General features: G+C 37.0%; 1 protein-coding gene across 17 annotated transcripts in view; it reads left to right on the top strand.

The window, feature by feature from the left end:
- The window catches only part of EBF1 (EBF transcription factor 1), a 365,951-nt gene that overhangs the window by 159,256 nt on the left and 186,492 nt on the right, over positions 1 to 20,203 (top strand). The window lies entirely within an intron of this gene.

The raw sequence follows: 20,203 nt of genomic DNA, 5'->3' as shown, positions 1-20,203 counted from the left end.
ATAAAAACAAGCAAAACCATATTTCATACTATGTCTTCCCTGCCCACCTGTAAGTCTGTGACATCTTTGCAAATGGTATTTATTTTTGAATTTAAATGTGAAGAAGACATCCCTCACTATGTATAAAACAGATGTTCATACCTTTATCTTGTTCCCTTTTGCAGTAAGCAGTGTTATAAAAAGTACAGAAAAGAGTTAGAAATAGTAAGACAAAGGTATGCTAAGAAAAAAAAAAGGTAGTAATTCACTGTACCTTTCCATAATCTGCAAACCGATCTTCCAGCAAGTCATAATGTTACCTTTTCACAATAGACCACATATGTTCCATACTTTCTACCAGTCATAAGATATCTTTGCCCAGGCCCCCATTTTAATAAACCAAGGTTCACAGGCAGATTTGACATTTCTCTCAATTTAATTCTACAACCCACCCCTCAAATCTGGACAGTGTGGTGCCTGGCCTTTAAGTGACACTGATTTTCTTATGCCTAAGATCAACATTTTACCTCAGCATGTTCAAAAAAATCTATTGATAGTTGCCATCCAGTGCCATATGCATATGGTTTTCTCCCCCATTTCTATCTGCAAAGACTGAATTTGATGTTTTATGTCGTATTAGGACACAGAAAAACCTATGGTTCTAATATAACTAATCTTCTACCTTCACTAACCATGTTAGAGACCTTGATCTCATGAAATACTGTAAGAGAAGAAGTTGAAAAACCCGGGGGGAGAGTTAAATGAGGGATCAGTCTAAAATCTCTATGTAATCACAAATAGACTCAATCCAATTTTGCCCCACCCCCCCATTCTGTTGACTCTTATCAATCTTCAAGCAGGTGCTGTTAATTGAACAATTTCCTGTGCCTAGAATTTTTAGCAGTAAATCAGTTTAATTGGACCTTCATATGTGGACCTAGTCCTTCACACCTAACAAATATTTATATATAGGGAAAGGAAATCAATTCAAATGTAAAATAAATATTATACTGTTTGAATGAAAGGGAAAGTTGAAAAATCAATCAACACCTGCCACAAAAAAGGGGGAAGTAGAAAGGGTGGATGACGAGAAAGAGGTCAACCAAAATACAGGTCAGGTCCTTTAATTGTAAAGTGCCCCATGTTCCTATATTAACTACAGTATTTGCTATTGAAAAGAGAATTGCTTCCTCTGGCTGTTTTACCAGGAGTGCCTTTTGGAGCCAACTTCCACATTTCTGAGTTTAGCTTTTTCTCCAGCATGGTTTGGAGGCCAGGAATGGTGAACCTTTGGTCTCTAGATATTACTGGCTGCTACTTCCAACATTCTTCATTATTAGTTCTGCTGGCTGAAAACTGCTGGGAGTTGTTCAGCACAACATCTGGAAGACCATAGATCCTCTCCTGCATTATAAGCTGATTTTATACATGGTCAGTTTTCCATTTGAGAGAAATAGTCCCTTTCACACTTAGAGGTATTGCTGAGCCATCATCATTTCTGTCCTGGTTGAAGAAGGACCTGTAGCATTATTTTTTGAGCCACAAAGAAAAGCTGCCACTTTAGCTATCTTAATGTAAAGAAGAAGCTTAAATGTGCTCTGCTCTTTCCTTGCCAAACAGACTTAGTACAAATGTGATTTTCTGTGTTGTCTGGCAATTAAGTACCACTTAAAAACTCTTGAGAATAATTAAGGGTTTAGATGATGAGTCCTTTTGGAGGGCTTTCATGGCATTAAATAAATCAAGCTGCATTGAGGTGGGAGGGGCTGGATCTAAAAGAGAAAGGTCTTTCTGAAACATATTCAGACATGACATTTTCTTATGTCGATAACCATCAACAGCTTTGCTTTCCCATCTGCAAAGACAAGAATGTCACATGTCAGTCAAAGGAGAGCTGCCAACAATAAATCAAGAATGAATTCCACAGTGTTTGACTTTAAAAGGCACCTATTGTTGTGGTAAGATAAAGTAGAATCCACTATAAAATAGTACAATATGATTCTGTTTCAGAGATTTGATGGTCCATGAAAGATCACAAGACTTTATAAACGATGATTGGGGACAACTATTGGGGACAGTTAGCTTTGCTTAACTAATCCTTCTTTGTTTTGTGAGATTGGTCCAAATTGGTCTGAAGACACCAAATCTTTCCTCCAGTGATGCTTTCTTTCTTTCTCTCTCTCTCTCTCCCCCCCTCTCTCTCTCACACACACACACACATGCATGCATGCATACCTACATATTGTTTTACACTGCATTCAAGGCCAGTCTTTTCTTTTAACATCACAAATAGAATTGGGAATAGACTAGCTTGGTCCTTCCTACCTTGCCTGTGTATCAATTTGCTGCCCTGGTGAGCTGCCCTGGTGATCTTCTGTCTCCCATGTTCCCTTCCTAACCCAAATGCCTTGCTCTGCTCCCCCCAGAGTGAGTTTATATGGGCTTAGAAGGAGTGCGTGGGTGGAGCACCATTGCCACAGCTGTCAGCTGCTTGGGTGGTTTCAGCTATGTGCAGAATTGGTAATGAACAGGGATGGAGAGTAGTAGGTCCTCTTGATGGAATCCTCAACTCTGTTGATTTTAAAGCTGAGAAGCTTCCTCTCTCATTATTGTGACTGCAAATTGTGTTTATTCATGAATTATTGACTTGCCCTCTTTCAGAATTAATGTTTTCTAAGGTATCTTATAGTTAATGTCATGTAGACATTTAAAACCAGAATCTGATTTAAAAAGGATCAATCAAACAGACTACATAGAGCAGAATTTTGATCCAGCACAGTAAAATAGTATTAACACCAAAATCGGGAAGAATTAATGGTTTAAAAGTTTAGCCCATAATTTTCAGCAAAAGCAGGCAGAAGGTGTTTAAAACCAGTCTGAGAGCAAACACACCACATTTGGGGGGGGAAATTCCATACTTCTGAGATCATTGTTAAAAAATCCCAAATTGAATTATATGAATTCAATTTAATGTTATTCTTATGCTGTAATGTAGAATCCACCTTTAAAAAAAATAAGAAACTAGACTTCTAGCTGATATATGTGAACAAATATGAATTATTCCTACTCAGCAGAGAAACAGAGGAAAGAAAGAACCAAAGAGACACTGACTAGGATAAAAATGGCCCAACCTTATTGGATTAGACATTTCACCGCAAAGTAGTTTGACAAAATTCATTGGATTGCGAATGAGAGTTGTACAAAGCACTTGAAAGGGCTGCTCTGCAACACGCAGGAGTGCAAACAAAACTCCTGTCTTCAAATCCCTGTTGCAAAGCTTAAGAAATTCTAATTTATGACGGTTAGAATTTTTTGTGCAGTTGGGACTCAATGAAGGTCTCTGCTTGCATGGAGCTGCCGACTTGCATTCAAGCGAATCCTCTGCACAATACTTTCTACCCCATGTGGGATAATGTTAACTTAACATTCAAGTAAGATTTTGTTCTTCCTGCTTGTATTGCTATACTTTATTTGGGCATAATATTGGTTCCAGAGTGAAATACTTATGACCTTTTCCTTAACAACCATTCAAGGTTATGATGGAAACCCCCCCCCAAAGTTATTTACAACCCATTTTTGAAATTACAATGGCTGCATCCCCTATAGTCATGTGGTTGCATTTTGGATGCTTGGCAACCAGTTATGGTTCTTTGCAGCATCCCATGGTCATACGATTGCAATTTGCAACTTTTATTTTTGCCAGTTTCCAGCATTTACTGGTTTCCAGTAAAAAAAAAAAAGGAAAAAGGAAAAAATTGACTTAAGAACTGTGACATTTGCTTAATGACCATGACAAAAGATGTCAAAAAGTTGGGTCTCTTTTACAATCATAATGAATTACAACCATAATTCTGGGCTCAATTATGGCTGTAAATCAAGGAGTACCTGTAACGTATAGGCTAAGAAAAGAACTGAGAAAATTATGGCAACTTGTTAATTGAAATAGTTGTTAACACATTTTATAATAGTCACTTATATATTGGAACACTTATATAGTGGTACTTGGATAATTCCACAGATTTCTGTGTGGCTACCAGTTATATAAATCTTGGTTATAATCTAGAAAACTTCAGGCTGCTTAGAGTCTAACTGTTGAACAACTTTTGATGGTCATTTCTTCCTGCTTTGGAGTAATATATTTTGGCTTCATCCTTTTTCCTGTCTTCTGTTTCATGACTGCCAGGAACTAAATACTTGCCAACAATCACAAATAATACCTTTAATTTAATATCAAAGTCTTAAATACTGAGACTAAATCAGTGGGATTTAGCATATGATTGGAGTATAACAGGCCAGAGTTACTGTATACTAATCTTCTTCACTTCAAGACTTGACTTAGTTAAGCAAATGTGAACTGGAACAGCTTATTTTGCATTTAGATAGTTTATTTTTACAGGGCCAAGGAGTTTGATGTACATTTTCTCAATGGACTGTGTGATGACTTTTCAGTATAGTATTTTCCTATTGCTAACTCACTACTTATTTTGCTGAATGCAGCCCTGATTTACAAAGTGCTAACCAGATGGCATCATTGCCTTTATCACACCAAGTCAATTCTATGGCAGGGTCAAGGGCAAACAAACCAAACTCTTTTCTGATGTACGGAGTTCTTCAGAATTAAATGTTGCATTCTTGAATGACTGAATTTAGCTTAATTTTTCAGGAAAAGTGTGATGGGGAAAAAAAGGAGTGGGTGGGTGGGATTTCCTGCTCCATTCCAGTGTAGGACAAATCAGCCTCTTGACCTCCAAATTTTGAAGTGAGAAGACTGCTTGTTCAGTACATCTGCGTTTTTGTGTCTGTTTTTCCCTGTAATTATAATCTCTTCAGTGATGAGAGTGGTTTGTGCTGCTATAGTAATGTTATACTTTGAGGCTAACTTTCCCATGGGGAAAACTTTCTTTTGTTATTTCTTTCCTTTTTTTTTTCACCCATTGTGCAAAACAAACAAAATACAAAGTCCTATCTGAAGAACAGAAGACAGGAAGTAAGCTAATCTGAGGCTTTTTTTAAAAAAAATGTTCATTTTCTATGCAAAAAGAAACAAAGAATAGAACAAGAGGAAAAGGGAGAAAGACCCTCCCCCCCAAAATATATATATATAACTCAGTCTAATAAAAATTAATTACCTAATCTTCATTTTACATTACACAATTACATTATTAATTTTTTAGATCAATTTATTTTCATTGAAATAGTATATACTACAGTATTGATGGTTTTAAGAACTGCCTTAAACATGCTTATTTTTCAACAGCAAAAGAAGGCAACTTACCCTGAATGGAAGCAGACAAATGTCACAATCCAGGGGGGTGGGTGGGGGGGAAGCATGATAAGGTTTGGGGTCATGTGATACAGTTTATATTTTCCCTTTGCTTCCTTATTGGCTATATTGGGAGGAACACAGTTCCTGTGGATTTTAATCTTTTTTTTTAAAAAAATATTTATTTTGGGGCTGTATTGACCCAATAGTAATTTACAGGTTAAACCTGTTGTGCATATCTCTAAAATGAAATGTTGAATCTCTTGCAGCAGACTCTGCAGCAGAAACCTTTTAAAATATATTATTTTTCATTTAGGATCCAGTGCTGGCGATGTCTTAAATATTATTTTAAAGCTGCTTTTGGACATATGGACATTTTAACCATCAGTCGTAGTTGTCTTTCTTTGTCCTTACTGACTTGTGTTCAACCCAACAAAACATTGCAACAACTTAGTATTATCAACACAAGAAAGCAATGTAGTAAAATAGCAAAACAATAGAGGAATTTGATGGTGATAATCAAATCTCAACCAGAAAATCAAAGACCTTAAAGTAGAAGAAGAGGAAATTATGATTTCATTTGATGCCACAGAATTTTTTACATCCAGGTATGGCTGGAAAGACCCAGAACAAGCAAAAGAATCCATGGCAGTACTACACAACACACCATAACCAAATACACTAAGATTTAAATACCGATAATCATGGAGGTGCAGTGGCTTTAATGATGATACAGATGGTCAGCAGTTTGAGCCCCAGCACTGCATGGAAGGATGAGCTACAGTCACTTGCCTTAGCTTCTGCCCACCTAACAGTTCCAAACCATTTTCTATGCAAGTAGATAAATAGGTACCACTTCGGTGGGTAGAATAATTGTTAGGCTAAATGCTGACACAAACAGAGCTTCACAAATCTGTTTGAATTCACTATCTCTGGAATTTCCAGAATAGTGTGAGGTCTGGTTGGAGAATTTGTAATCCTCTATTGTTGATATATCCATTCTACACCCCCCACAGCCATTGCTGAGAGCCTGAGAGTCCTAGAAAATTTAATTCAGCAGGTTTGTTGTTACCTCTGAGATCAATCTTTGGTGCCAGATAGTTGGAGCCACTGCTGAAGAAATTCTTACCTTAAATCCATATCATGTCATCAGGCACTAATACAGACAAAAGGCTAAGAAGGCTGTTTACATTTTAAGTCATCTGAGCCAAGCTAGCAGAGATGCTATATTAGGAAACTGACAGCATTGTTGATACTAATCAGCTTCTTGAATTGTACTTTACATTTGAATGGTACCATTATTTGATTACAGAAAGGCAGTGCTGTTGCTTAAAATATATCCTTATTTATTTGCTGAAATCTCATTTAACAATTAACAATTCTTGAAAATGTAGTACAGGTAGTCCTCGACTTACAACAGTTTGTTTAGTGACTTGTTCAAAATTACCATGGCACTGAAAAAAGTGACTTATAATTGTCCTTCACACTTCTGACCGTTGCAATGTCCCCATGGTTATATGATCACTGTTTGGCAACTGAGTCAACTATTTATGACTGTTGCAGTATCCTGAGGTCATATGATCACCTTTTGTGATCTCCCCATAAGCAGTCAATGGGGAACCCAGATTCATTTAACAACCTTGTTAGTAATTTAACAGCTGCAGTGATTCACTTAACAAATGTGACAAAGAAAGGTAAAACGGGGCAAAACTCACTAAACAACTATTTCTCTTAGTAACAGAAATTTTGGGCTCAATTGTGGTTGTAAGTTGAGGACTACTTATAGTTCATGATTGAGATAGAATTTGTGCCATTATGTAGTGAAAGAAGAAACAGCAATATAACCAGTGGCATAGTAGTTAAGATGCTAAATTAGTAACTAAAAGGCTTAGTTCTAGTTCTCCCTTAGGCATGATGCCAGTTGAGTGACTTTGGGCTTGTTCCTCTCCCTTTCTCACTCCAGAACACCTCACAGGGTTGTTGTTATGGGAGAAATAGGAAGGAGCATACTGTCATTTGTATAATATAAAGTTAGGCTATAAATCAAATAAGTATTAAATAAAAAATCCATGTAATTTAAAAAAGACTCCTAACTTTTGTACAATGAAAGAAAAAAGCTGTAACGAATCAAATGAATAAACTTTCTAAGAGAAAATAAAGTATATTCTTGTCTGCTTATTCTTGTGAAAAGTATGCTGCACTCTCCCCAGATAATAAATATACTTTAGGAATATTCCCACATTTAGATATCGCATTGTTAGTTAATTAATATTGCATTAATTAACTGTTAGCCAAGGTTTAGGGATCTAGATGATTGCTCACAATGAAGGGTTTTCAGCTTTTGAGCTGGGTAATGTTGGAAAAAGTATGTATGTATGTATGTATGTATGTATGTATGTATGTATGTATGTTCTGATTCTTGGGGACCGCCCAGACAAAACCTTGCATTTTTCTTGGCAAGACTTTTCAGAAGTGGTTTGCCATTGCCTCCTTCCTAGGCCTGAGAAAGAATGACTGGCCCAAGGTCACCTTGTGCCTAAGGCAGTGCTAGATGTCTCAGTTTCGTGGTTTCCAGCCTGGTGCCAGAACCATGACACCAAATGGGATTTTTTATTTTGCTGTTTATAGTAATTCATAATGAATTTCACCCTAGATAATCTAGCCCCTTGAGTTTCACCATCTAGAAAGAGGGGGAAATGCATAAAAGAGCTATTTGAGGAAGCACTGAAGGAAGAGTTTGAAATGTGTGTGTGTATATATGTGTGTGTGTGTGTGTGTGTGTGTGTGTGAGTGTGTATATATAATTTTCTTACTCTTCGTAGGATTTATGTGTGTTTTTCTTTTAGGCAGGTTTTTCCTATGTAACCAAGGTTTTTCTGCAGCCCTAGCTCAGTGGAGTCACATCCATTCGATTCTGGGCTTTTTTCCTTCTGGCAGCCGAAAAGCCCTTGCTGCCTGGTGAGAGACTTATATAGATCTATTTCTGGCTCGTTAGCCATCATCAGTAAGCCACACCTACATCTCATCAGTAAGCCACACCCACATCAGTAAGCCACACCCACATCCCATGTATCCTCCCTGTAAAGGTACAATATCTATTTTCTTACTCTTATATATATATACAATGAGCCCAAATAATAAGAGCCATAAGAGTCTTTCCTTATAAGAGTTCTTCAGCTGAGTATCAGTATCAGAGCTGTTAGCAACTCTCTAAAGCAATAGGAGGAAAAGTTCAAGTGCCTTGATTATGAAGCGGAAAGTTGCAGCCACTTTGTGTATTACATCCAGAAGGATGGATGAACACAAAGAGCTTTGATTGTAATTTGAGAGGCAGTGTCATCACTGGTGGAATTACAAAGCCTACCTCCTTGAGTCCAAGTCTGATTGCTTTGCCCTCCAGTTTTCCCTTTACAAATGTTCACTTATTTTGGCTTTACCACCTGTGGCTCCTGTGAATGTGCCCTGGTGTTGTATCCAAGAAGTCACATTTATATTACATAGGAACAATTGATTTTTTTAGGAGGATGAGAATTGGCAATAACCAGCAGTCAGAAAGCCAGGCTCCTTAGCTTAGCTAACAAAATACAGGCTAGCATATCAAAAATAAATAGTTAGTATTGTTGGGGTTGTTGTCATTATTGTTGGAAAATTAAAGCACCGGAAGCAGTTCAGATAAATATCTTATTGGGAGTATTTATGGATAATCAAAATTAAGTTCTGAATTCACTAAGTATAATACATTTTTTTTTAAAAAAATGCCGCGACTGAAGTAATTAACTTTGAAGAGAAGTGTAAATATCTACCCATTTGCGTAGGAAGATTTTTTTTCAAAAAAGGCATGTAACAGGAATACACCTCACTAACTTGCATCTTGTGCTTCTTACACTTGGAGATACAATGCTTATGGTAATGAATTTTATCTATTACAAGGGAAAACAATAACCTTTGATGACATTATAGAATAAACACATTTAACAGCATGCTGAATTGCTGAAGTATCATTTTCAACGACCTCATTAGTGTCACTTAATTAAAACTTCCTTGCTCTTGACTTTGATGCTGGTGCAGGCAAAAACACAGAGGGAGTTGAACAAACAACTAAAAAGGAAAGGGGCATCTTCGTGTGATAAATAGCGGTGGTTGCTAATGAAACAGAATTATGTACCTTTTTCCTGCAACTTCGATAAAATAATATGAAACACGCAGCAACTTTGCATCAAACAAATTAATCAGCACTCAGCAGATTTGCCTGATAATAATCCTCTGCCCTTATTGATCATTTAAAGAAAGTTTTCCCCCTGTACACAAGCATTAGGACTGGTGATAATTAAAGCTTCAGCTTCAGGAATGCCATAATAACCGTTAATTAGCAGGATGCTATTTTCAACATAATTTGCTAATTAGGCAGGGAGCCGGTATAGTGTACGTATCTAATTATGAAAGGGTCTTGCGTTTTAAGCTCATGTGACTTGAGTGTAAATGACACCATTACAGGGGATCTGGCAGGGTTGATTTTCTTGTTAAAGTGTGTTTTCCTCTGGAACATTTAGCCAATTTGATTCCATGGGTTAACCATTTATTTTAAACAGGCAGGCGTTTGCTTAATGCTTTGTATTTCTCTACGAGGAGTAAATAAAAGGGCACCAGATCTCTTTTTTCCCTTAATCTCCAAATGTCAACTCAAGGGTAGTATCTGCTTGGTTTTATTTTTATCCAATTTCAAATCATTTATTTGCCTAAGAATGTATTAAAAGGGGCAGAGGCTTAGGCACTGCAAATATAAAAATATACATGTGAAAGTTGCAGACAACATTCCCAGCAGCTGGGTTTGCATCTTACTTCTGTGCATGTCTAGAACTCCTTCCCTTTCCATGGCTCATTCTGGAAAACAATTGGAGCATTATTAATGGTTTTTATTTTTGTTTCTATAATTATGAGGTCACTGGCATGACAAAGATATTGCATTTGTACTGTCAATCCAATTATCAAAATAAAGGAAATCAATTGGTTTTGCACTATGTAGCTGCCTAAAGAGGATATTTGATACATTTTTATTGGACAGAATCACTTCTTACTAGCAAGAATGATGTTGGACATTGTTGGGATGAATATTATGGAATGGCAATTTACCATAACTTTTGTATAATACTTATATTCATGCAGTCTACCATTTTGTTCCCTCGTTCATGCAGAAGACTAGGTCTTGACTGTCTGATATGCAGTATATCATCTAAGTTGGATAAAAGCAGTCATACTTGGCCCATTAGGGGAAAAACTATTAATTTTATAGATAGATGATATCTTTATTAAGACGTGATTGAATAACTCAAAGTAACATCAGGCAAAGATTTTTTTTAAGAGATAAGAAGAAGAAAAAATAACTAAAGCCTGAGCAAAGAGAATTCATGAGCTCTGCAGTGGTTTGAAATCTGTTCCAAGATGGCATTAAGTCAGCTGAAACATTGTTAGGTCTTGGTGATATAATCAATCTTCACAGCCATAAGAAATTAGAAACATAGAATCATATGGATGGAAGGGATCTTGGAGGTCTTTTAGTCCAAACCTCTGCTCAAGGAAGGAGTCCTATACCTTTCCAATCAAACTGTTGTTTTAGTCTACTTGTGAAAACTTCCACTGTTTCTGCCTTTCCTCATACAACACCAGTTCATAATCCCCAATCTTTCTCTTGCCATAGTTAACAGACCAGATGCTTTGCCCTGGCAGAGAAGTGAAGTAAATATTTCCATTTGGGTAACCGGGCCAGAGAGCCATTTTAGCCAATGCTCTAGGCTTGAGGTCTGTTGTGCAAACTTTATAGCATTTTATAATAGCCTTCCAAAAAATGTAATTACAACTTTTCAAAAAATGCATAATAGATATTGTACATCCTCTTGCTCTGGAAACAGAATTTATCTTAAGTGATAAAATGCTGTATCTTAAACGTAACCTAAAAAGCAATTAGTCATATTGTCCATTGATGGATAAAAAAAAAAATCCACAGCCCATATTTGAATGATATCTTTATTAGGAGCAACCAGAATAATGTAAGTACAAACTTTTGAGTGATTGAGGGCTTTTCATTGAGCAAGATGTTATCTTAATTTCCCTAATTTCATTACTAGTAAGATGTCATAGGAAAATAACATTATAAGATTCTTGTAACGACAAACACAATAAAGAGATATGTGACGCATCCTGAGTTTTATACAGAGTGAAATACAACTCTAAGAAAACACAAAATTGCATACAATTTAAAATAAACTTTTCATTGAATTGACTAGAAATTCTGTGACAAGAGGTCTGAGGATTTATTGAGAGAGACCTTGTGAAACATTGTCTCAAAAATGGTATGAGATTACCTCAAGAAATGCCACATAAATATTAGGACTTCCTTCTTTCTATTCTTTTAAACTTTTACACTCTGAGTGGGAGAAATAGGATTGCAAGTGGCAGCCAGGAACATATCATACACAATCAAGCTGTGCAAACTGAAAATCCTATTTACCTCTACAGTATAACCAAGATAATTTGAATGCCTATGGAGATATGCCAGAATCTGAGTAAGCAGAACTTTAGATAAAAAAGTACTATTTATATAGCCACAACGAGATGGCACTACATAGAAAGCATTTGTTGATTTAGAAAATTTGCAAGTTTGAACAATTTAAGGCTGAAATAATGGTGTACTCCAGTAATTTTGAACAGTGCCAGTATTGGCACTGCAAACTCAACTGTGTTCAAATAACAGGATTGTAAACTTTGAATCTTAGCTATGAACCGGAAACTTCTCAGTCCAAATCTTCCCTTTTCTTCTAAGACACTGAACAGCATGCCATTCCATTTATTGCCATCAGTCTTGTATTTGCGAACCAAAAATAATATTAGCATTATCAGCAATATAGATTTGTTCAAATACGTGGCTCAGCTTGAGTCCTCCATGCGTAATAGTAATACAGTCCATCAGGACAGAGTCATTGCTTTGTTTTGGTCCCCTCTCTGAAAAGCTTGCTAATCACAAATGCTTCCATGAACAATTGTAACAACTCGGCTTGGGCTTGCAGAAAGACTGTGCCTAATTTCTGGCAAGGCATACTTTTGTAGATATTCTGTCCATCAACTCTTGTTCCACATTTGCATCAGAGTAATTTCTCTTCTCCTGCCCTCTGCTTCCGTATTTCTTCAGATATTCAGATGCGTACCTGAATAAATGTTGTGTTTGTTTCCTTGTACCTGTATTTACCATGGCATAGGTGGCCCTAATGTCTTTTCTACAGAAAAATGGCAAATTAAATTCTCCTTATGGTTGAGCACAAGTCCTGCTGATTTCTTAGATACTTTCATAAAGATTTGGCAAAAGGGTGGAAGAGATTTTCCACTGCCTTCTTACACTTCCCCTTCTCTAGTCTCAGTCAATCAATCAATCAATCAATCAATCAATCAATCAATGGAAACGTGAATGCAACTGCCTCATCTGTCTACAGTGCTGTACCCTTTGGAGGGCTCCTATTCAGGTATTAACTATACCTGATCTTGCTTAGCTTCCAAGCTCAGAAAAGATCCACTATCTTGTTGATGGAAAGACAACACTTCTTTGCGCTTGAATTTTATAAGTGGCTACTCAAAAGTATTTTTTTTCTTCACACCCCAGGTAGGAACTCTGTGTTTTGATTTTTACCTTCTGGTTTCCAATGTGAACTGCATTGCACTTGATTTACAGATATATAATTATGGTTATATGGTATTATAGCTCAATATACATTTTTGTTTCTGAAAGCGTTCTTTCATCTCGTGCAACAGTTTTTGGACAGATCTAATAACCACATTTTTTTGGATTCAGTATATGCTGAGGCAATTAAGGATATACTGTATTGCTGTAACAGTTATCGTAATGGAAGGAAAATCCAAAATCAGATGCCAGTTTTATTGATGATTATTTCTGCCATCAGTAATGCTGTTTCCATAAATGTATGCATTGAAGATGACCATGAGGCCAAAAGTAAATATGTACATTTGACACCTGTCCCCCATCTCCCATATAACAAACACAAAATTTAAAATGCTTGGATAATTTTTAGGTTTAGAAACTCCTATTGTCGATTATAATAGCTTGTAATAGCTGCTTTCTTTGAACTATTTTACCACATTTCATACCAAGCTATATTTCTTTTTTCCCTTTCAAAGGAATGAAAGTTTAATTCAATAATAAATGAGCTCCAGCACAGCCTACGAGTCACTTAACTTAAATCTTTTTGTAGAGATTCCCACTTAAGCAGCTTGAAAGAGAGTAAATCACATTGGGGGAAATGGACATCCTTGTTTCATTGCCACACAGTGGTGCTCAGAATTAATGGTTGTCTGTTTAAAATGTATGGATAAGTCTTCCAGCTGCTGTGCCTGACAGTGTTATAGCTCAATTAATGTGATTTTGATATAATTGAAGATCAGGAACATAGCAGCTAAAAGTTATATTTTTTCATAAAAGATTTTTTTTCAGATGTAATGATGAACAGACTAAGCATGTTGTTACAGTAATCTGATCACTTGTTTAAAGGAGATTGAAATTTTTTTTTTTTCAAAAATTAATCTGCACTGGTTTATTTGTTAGATTGACATCTCTCCTGCAAGTCATTTCTCCTTCTATTTTTTTTCTCCCACAACATCACTGTGGACTGGCGGGATGGAGAAGCTGGCTGGCTGAAGGTCACCCACTGATCTTTCATGGCTTGAACATTGATTTCAGCATTTTTCACAACTATATCACATAGCTTTTGTATGTCATCAGTGGATTTCCATGTTTATTTATTTTAATATGCGTCTATTATTTTGTCACTAAAAATGCATGTGGTTTAATATTACAGTTAAAAGCAAGAATGGCATTTTTATATATGTTCTGCTAGTAGCTAAACCACAAGCTGATTATATAATGCTACCCTCCAGAAATCTTCCATGACATCCCATGAAATAGATGAAGCCTATTGATTGATTGATTTGATTTGTCAAATACGTATTAGATAATATATATAGGTATAAACATGAATTGAATTGAATACATAATGAATACAAATAAAGGGAACATTAGGACAAGGATGGTAGGCACGCTGGTGCGCTTATGCACGCCCCTTACAGACCTCTTAGGAATGGGATGAGGTCAACAGTAGACAGTCTTAGGTTAAAATTTTGGGGGTTTGGGGATGTAACTATGGAGTCATGTAGTGCATTCCAGGCATTGACCTCTCTGTTGCTGAAGTCATATTTTCTGCCATCGAGTTTGGAGAAGTTCACTTTAAGTTTGTATCTATTGTGTCCTCATGTATTGTTGTGGTTGAAGTAGTCATTGACAGGTAGGACATTGTAGCATATAATTTTATGAGCTACACTTAGGACATACCAAAGGCAGCGTAGTTCTAAATTGTCTAAGCCCAGAATTTCAAGTCTGGTGACATAAGGTATTTTGTTGTGAGAAGAAGAGTGGAGGACTTTTCTTGTGAAATATTTCTGGACATGCTCAATTGTATTAATGTCTGATATGCAGTGCGGGTTCCAGACAGATGAGCTGTATTCGAGAATCGGTCTAGCAAATGTTTTTTATGCTCTGATTGGTAGTGTGATATTACCGGAGAAGAAGCTACATAAGATTAGGTTTACAACTCTTAATGCCTTTTTGGCGATGTTGTTACAGTGGGCTTTGGCACTTAGATCATTAGATATGAATACTCCAAGGTCTTTGACAGAGTAAGTGTCGTCTACAAAGTCATGTTCACTCAGCTTGTATTTTGTGTTCCGATTCTTTTTGCCAGTGTGTAAGACAGAGCATTTGTTGGTTGAGATTTGGAGTTGCAAATTGTTTGACCATTCCAACACAAAGTCAAGGTCTTTTTGAATGGTAGCAGCATTGTCGGTGATGTTAAATAGTTTTATGTCATCGGCGAACAGAACGCAGTTGCTTATAATATGATGCTCCCATTGTAGCTGCCTCCACCCTTGCAAAAGCATTTCTCCCCCCATGAAAACTTGTTCAATTTAATGTCTATTAAACCAGGGACAGGCACTGTGGGTAATTGCCAACAATTTTAGAATTTCTGTTGGGTATGTGGGAAGATTTAAAGTCATTAAATCTTTACAAAAATCCAATACCTCAAAAATTGGTCTTGTTCAATGTTCTCAAGCTTAACCCGTGTTTTAATTCTTTTCAAAAATTATTTTTACTTCTTAAGTAATGTTTTCTGAGATTCTGAGTTTCTCTATTTGGTCTGCTTATTCAGTAACACCCTACTAATATGTGTGACATGTGAACTTAGTTGGCATACAATGGTGGCTGTTGTCTTGAAATAAAGTGGGAGATGAATTTATCTACTTAGGAGTGAGACAGTTTATCCTTGTCATTGTGTGGTGCAACAAACAATCCCAAGGCATTAAAAATCCCACTTAGCAGGAAACTATACAATAAAACCCACCATCTCAAAACAAGTATTGGCATTCTTGCAGAAGTTACAACACTAATGATGAATTCCATATTCATCACATGGACTAATTAATGCACTGTAACATATCCTCATGCTATTTGCAAGTCATAGATTGCATTAGGTGATACAAATGACTCATTTGTGAACCTGAAGGGTGACCTTTGGCAGGACTAGCTTCTGACCTCCGAAATATGAAAGAAAGGTTATTTCACCTTGCCATGGTCTCCAAATGCCAAAATAGCCCAATTAAAAGCCTTGACATGGAAGCATAGGAGCAGATGTGAGTCCTAAAGGGCATTAATTATTTTCAGTGTCAGCTGGTTGCATAAGGGAGGCCAAAGGAGAGTTTGGAAAGCTATTAAGCCCCTGTCTTACATGCACTGGGTCTAAGGTTTGAATTCAAAAGAAGGTGTATAGTAGGGGAGTATTTCATTTGAATAAACTGTACTGAATTAAACTGCACAATGTGCTCGTTAAAATCAGATTCAGCTTTACGTTTATCTCTGCAATATAATCCACCAGGAGCAATCTGCTTGTTTTCAATGTACAGTTATGAAATAATCATATGTTCCCATTCCATGAGGTCAAAAGCATGTGCATATGTTGAGCAGTGTGCAGTTTCCTTTCTCTCCAAGCTTTGATGCCAGCACACTGTGAGTATGATGTGTTTGCTCCAAATGTAGTGACAGATGAAGATACTGTACCCAAACTAAGTTTCCATATGGCTAATTTTCACATTTGTTTTAACAACATGCAGATTTAAAATAAATGAAAACACAAAGTCTGAAGGAAGCTCTACTTCCTTCTCCCTCTTCTGTAACTCCTTACTCCATTTGGACTTTTATGGATCTTAACCAACATTCCTTGTATCTTGATGGGGGAAAAAACCAACAATGTACTCAAAGGGCTTTATTTATTCAGGGCACATGTGGCAAAAAAAATCACTTGATCCCCCATCAAGTAACCAAAATCATTCAACAAGCACACAAATATTGTCAGCATGTCTCTTCATTCAAATATTGTCAGCATGTCTCTTCATTCAAACAGGTGCCAAATATTGACTGAATTAGTTTTCCCACTGTATTATCGCTAACTTACCTGGAATTTTCTCTCTCTTTCTTTTAACAGAGATTCCATTCCTAAAAATATTTTTTGGAAGAGAGGGCAAGAAAGGTGTATATCTCGATTTCATAGTTTAGATACTGGAAAGAAGGCCTGTTTAGATTCTTTATTTTACCTTGCCTTTAGCTTCAGGACAGGCGAACAGAGTCTTGGACTGCATTGTTCATGGATTTGGCCTTTTCTCTAACTTGAAAAGTCCACTGCAAGGAAAAGGCTGCCATGGGACACAATCCATCTGAAAGTACCCGTTACATCTTTCAAATCAATCCTCTTTCAGTCCTGGTGCCTAACAAATTTACTTTTTATTGCATTTTGTAATACATTTATATATTTGAACCACTATAGAGCTATAGGCTTCTAGGAGCAAACAGTACTCAGTGCCCTGTTGTAATTCCCCTTACACTATTAATTAATCAAATCATGTTCTCTATCCTGAACTTTCTCTGTTGTATCAACAGGAAGAAGTGTGCAAGAGTGAGACTCTGTTGCCCTGGTTAGAAACGTTATATTATACCTGAAGTCCAAAATTTTTAGGGGGCCTTGGGCCAAAGAATAGATGAAACAGGATGAAGAAAGGAACCTGATCAGAAGAAAAATATTATTTTATTTATTTAAGGCTAGTTGAGTTAAATTTAATAAGTTAATAGAGCATACTTAATAAGTGTAATGGTATGTGGGAATGACCTTGGGAGGCAGGGGGAAGAGCCGCAAGCAGGGAAAAGATTCAAAAAGCAGCAATGTAGCCTACAGAAGGAATGTAGATATGGCAAATATCTGAGAAGGGACCCAGGAGTTTCTTGTGTTGCAAAAAGAGAATGGAGGAGAAATACTTTTGGACTTGCAAGATTTTGTCTATGAAAATAAGCTAGAGCTAGTACTTCTGGGTGTGCGTCTTGTCTGAATTACTTTGCAAGGCATGATAGCTCCCATTACATTTAATAATTTTTCCCCTACAATTCAGCACCAACATTTAAAACTACTCTGCACCCAGGAGGCTGTGTTCCTTTGAGCTGAGCCAAGTTTCCCTGTGACACATAAATGTAGTTTTTGATTTTCCCACCTATATTTCAGTTGCCTTCCATGAAGTCAAAAGGCTCTTCGTGGAGCCGTTACTCAGTTTCATTTGTCTGCCCTTTGCCTTAGTTTAATATATTCGGTCTCTCTTTATACTGTTGCTAACCTTAATTCAAATAGTACGACGAACAAAATAGCTATTTTATTTTCCTGATTGCAAGAAAAGCGGATTGAAAATCAGGTGTACTGAAGGCACCTTTCATCAGGGCAGACTAATGTAATAAACTCACGTCCATATGGCTTGCATTGTTCTTTCTTATATTTATTATGTGAACTTTTCCCCCTCTTCCTTATTGAAGCAGCTGGAGAGTATTAATTTCAGCTTTAACTAGTGCTTTGCCATTGCTTGCCTCTCCAGGGTTAAATGATGACAAAAGGCTTTTACCAACAGGCTATCCAAGGTCATATATACAGGCAATGTCCCTTTCAAACAGGCACACAAAGTTCACTTTCTTAAATTGATTGGCTGGATTATCAATAATTTAGAGTGCTAGTCCACCGATTTCTGAATGCCTGTACTGCCCCCTTTTCCCTGTCAGCTTTCTCATAGCCTACCAGTCCGGTGAACTTGATAAGTGTCCCATCATCCAGTTAATCAAATTACTTATGAACCAAAATTGACAGTTTTCATTAATTATAAAGGATTATTCTAATTGCAATTCAAATTTATTCATTTAGAACAGACGGCATTCAGTAATATTTCAGGAAATTTGCATATTAAATGGAGGGGGTCGTCTATTAAGTATGGTAATATATGCATATTTCCTTATTTTTAACTTCTGGGCCATATGCACGGTTGCTACTTCAGCAGGTGAAAAACCAGAACGTGCCTAATTTGTTCAACAAACACAGGGCTGTAACGCATCTTTTGGCACTAACCAACATTGTCCTTCCCCTCTTCTCTCCCAAACAACCTCCCCCCTTCTCCCTTCCAAAAGTCGGTTTCTGCTACAGTATTCAATTAATATTACTAATATTACAGTATTCAATTAATATCACTATTATCTGGGAACGAAATAAGCCTGTTAAAAAGAGAAAAAAATAAAAATGGCAATAAATAATAATAACAATAATAATGGAACCATATAATAATAAAAAGAAATGGTAGGCACAGCTGCTAGGATCTGATTGAAATGTTTTGCCACCAAAGCCATGTTCATTAATTTCTTCAAGATGCTGAAATAGGCATTAAGGGTGCCTGTTGGAGTCCTTCCCGTGTCATGTGGAACAGCACGGGGGCTAATCGTCAGCCTTGTAACATCAACTGGTTACCCCCCTCATGCGGTGTGAACCTTTCCCCTCCAGTGAAAAATGAACCTGTCTGAGGGAAAAGCACAAGCGAGGCAGGCAATGAGACAATGCCATTAGTCAAGCCCCTATATAGGTCTCTGTTCCTGGATCATTAGGAATCATATTGTCATGATATTAATAAAAGCCTAGCCCCAAAGCCAAGATCTAAACCTGCGCGGGGTATATTTGGATTCACCCTGGTGGCCATGATGCCCCAGAGAAGCCTGGGGTTCCTCTGAAGGTCCAGCTTGGCAAGAGTTAATCTTTTTTTCCCCCTCTCACCTTGGGTGAAAATTGTGTTGTCATATATCATATGGCTCAGGCAGCCAGGAATTTAACTAACTTCCCCAGAAATTATTTCTATCACGTCTTAATGATTTTACTAAAACATCTGTCATCTCGTTCTTCTTTGAAAAGTGGAGTAAGGGTGGTGTTGGTGGGGAGGGGGGCGGGAGCGGAGAGTGAAACAGTTTCCAAGAAATTGTGTGGTTTCCCCCCCCCCTTTCTACTTTTTATTTTAGTAATTTTCTTTCGGATTCCCTAAGCAAACTCTTGCATATTTTGATTTGTGGGTTTATACTTTTAAACCGTGTTCTTGGAATTCTGTTCGCTTTAAATCATATGCCATTTTCTACCACTGTCTTGCTAGAATTTTTATTTTTGGTATCTGGCCAGGTGTCTAACTGAAGGGGTTGTGATTTAACTAGAGAGATTTGAGTACAGAATTGCAGCCAGTGGCACCCAATGAATTTTGTAGTTAGTGTTGCTGGCATCACTGCATGTTATCTTTCAGCACATCTGTGTATTTCTCTCCTGTTTATGGAAGCAGGTAGCAAAAGTAAACCTTTGCTGTTTGAAAAAGCTCTCTGTATTATAAATTCAAAATTCCAAAACCGAGTAAGAATCACTTCTTTACCCTGCAACCCTCCTACCAGATCCGTGAATTATGATGGCACATGTCACTCTGCATTCTTCCCTGATTGGCTGCTTTCACAGTCTTTGTTTTTATTTG

The sequence above is a fragment of the Pantherophis guttatus genome, chromosome 2, assembly GCF_059756535.1.
Source record: "Pantherophis guttatus breed Tessera chromosome 2, ASM5975653v1, whole genome shotgun sequence".
Classification (NCBI taxonomy): Eukaryota; Metazoa; Chordata; class Lepidosauria; order Squamata; family Colubridae; genus Pantherophis; species Pantherophis guttatus.
This window is presented reverse-complemented; position numbering and strand designations above follow the sequence as displayed.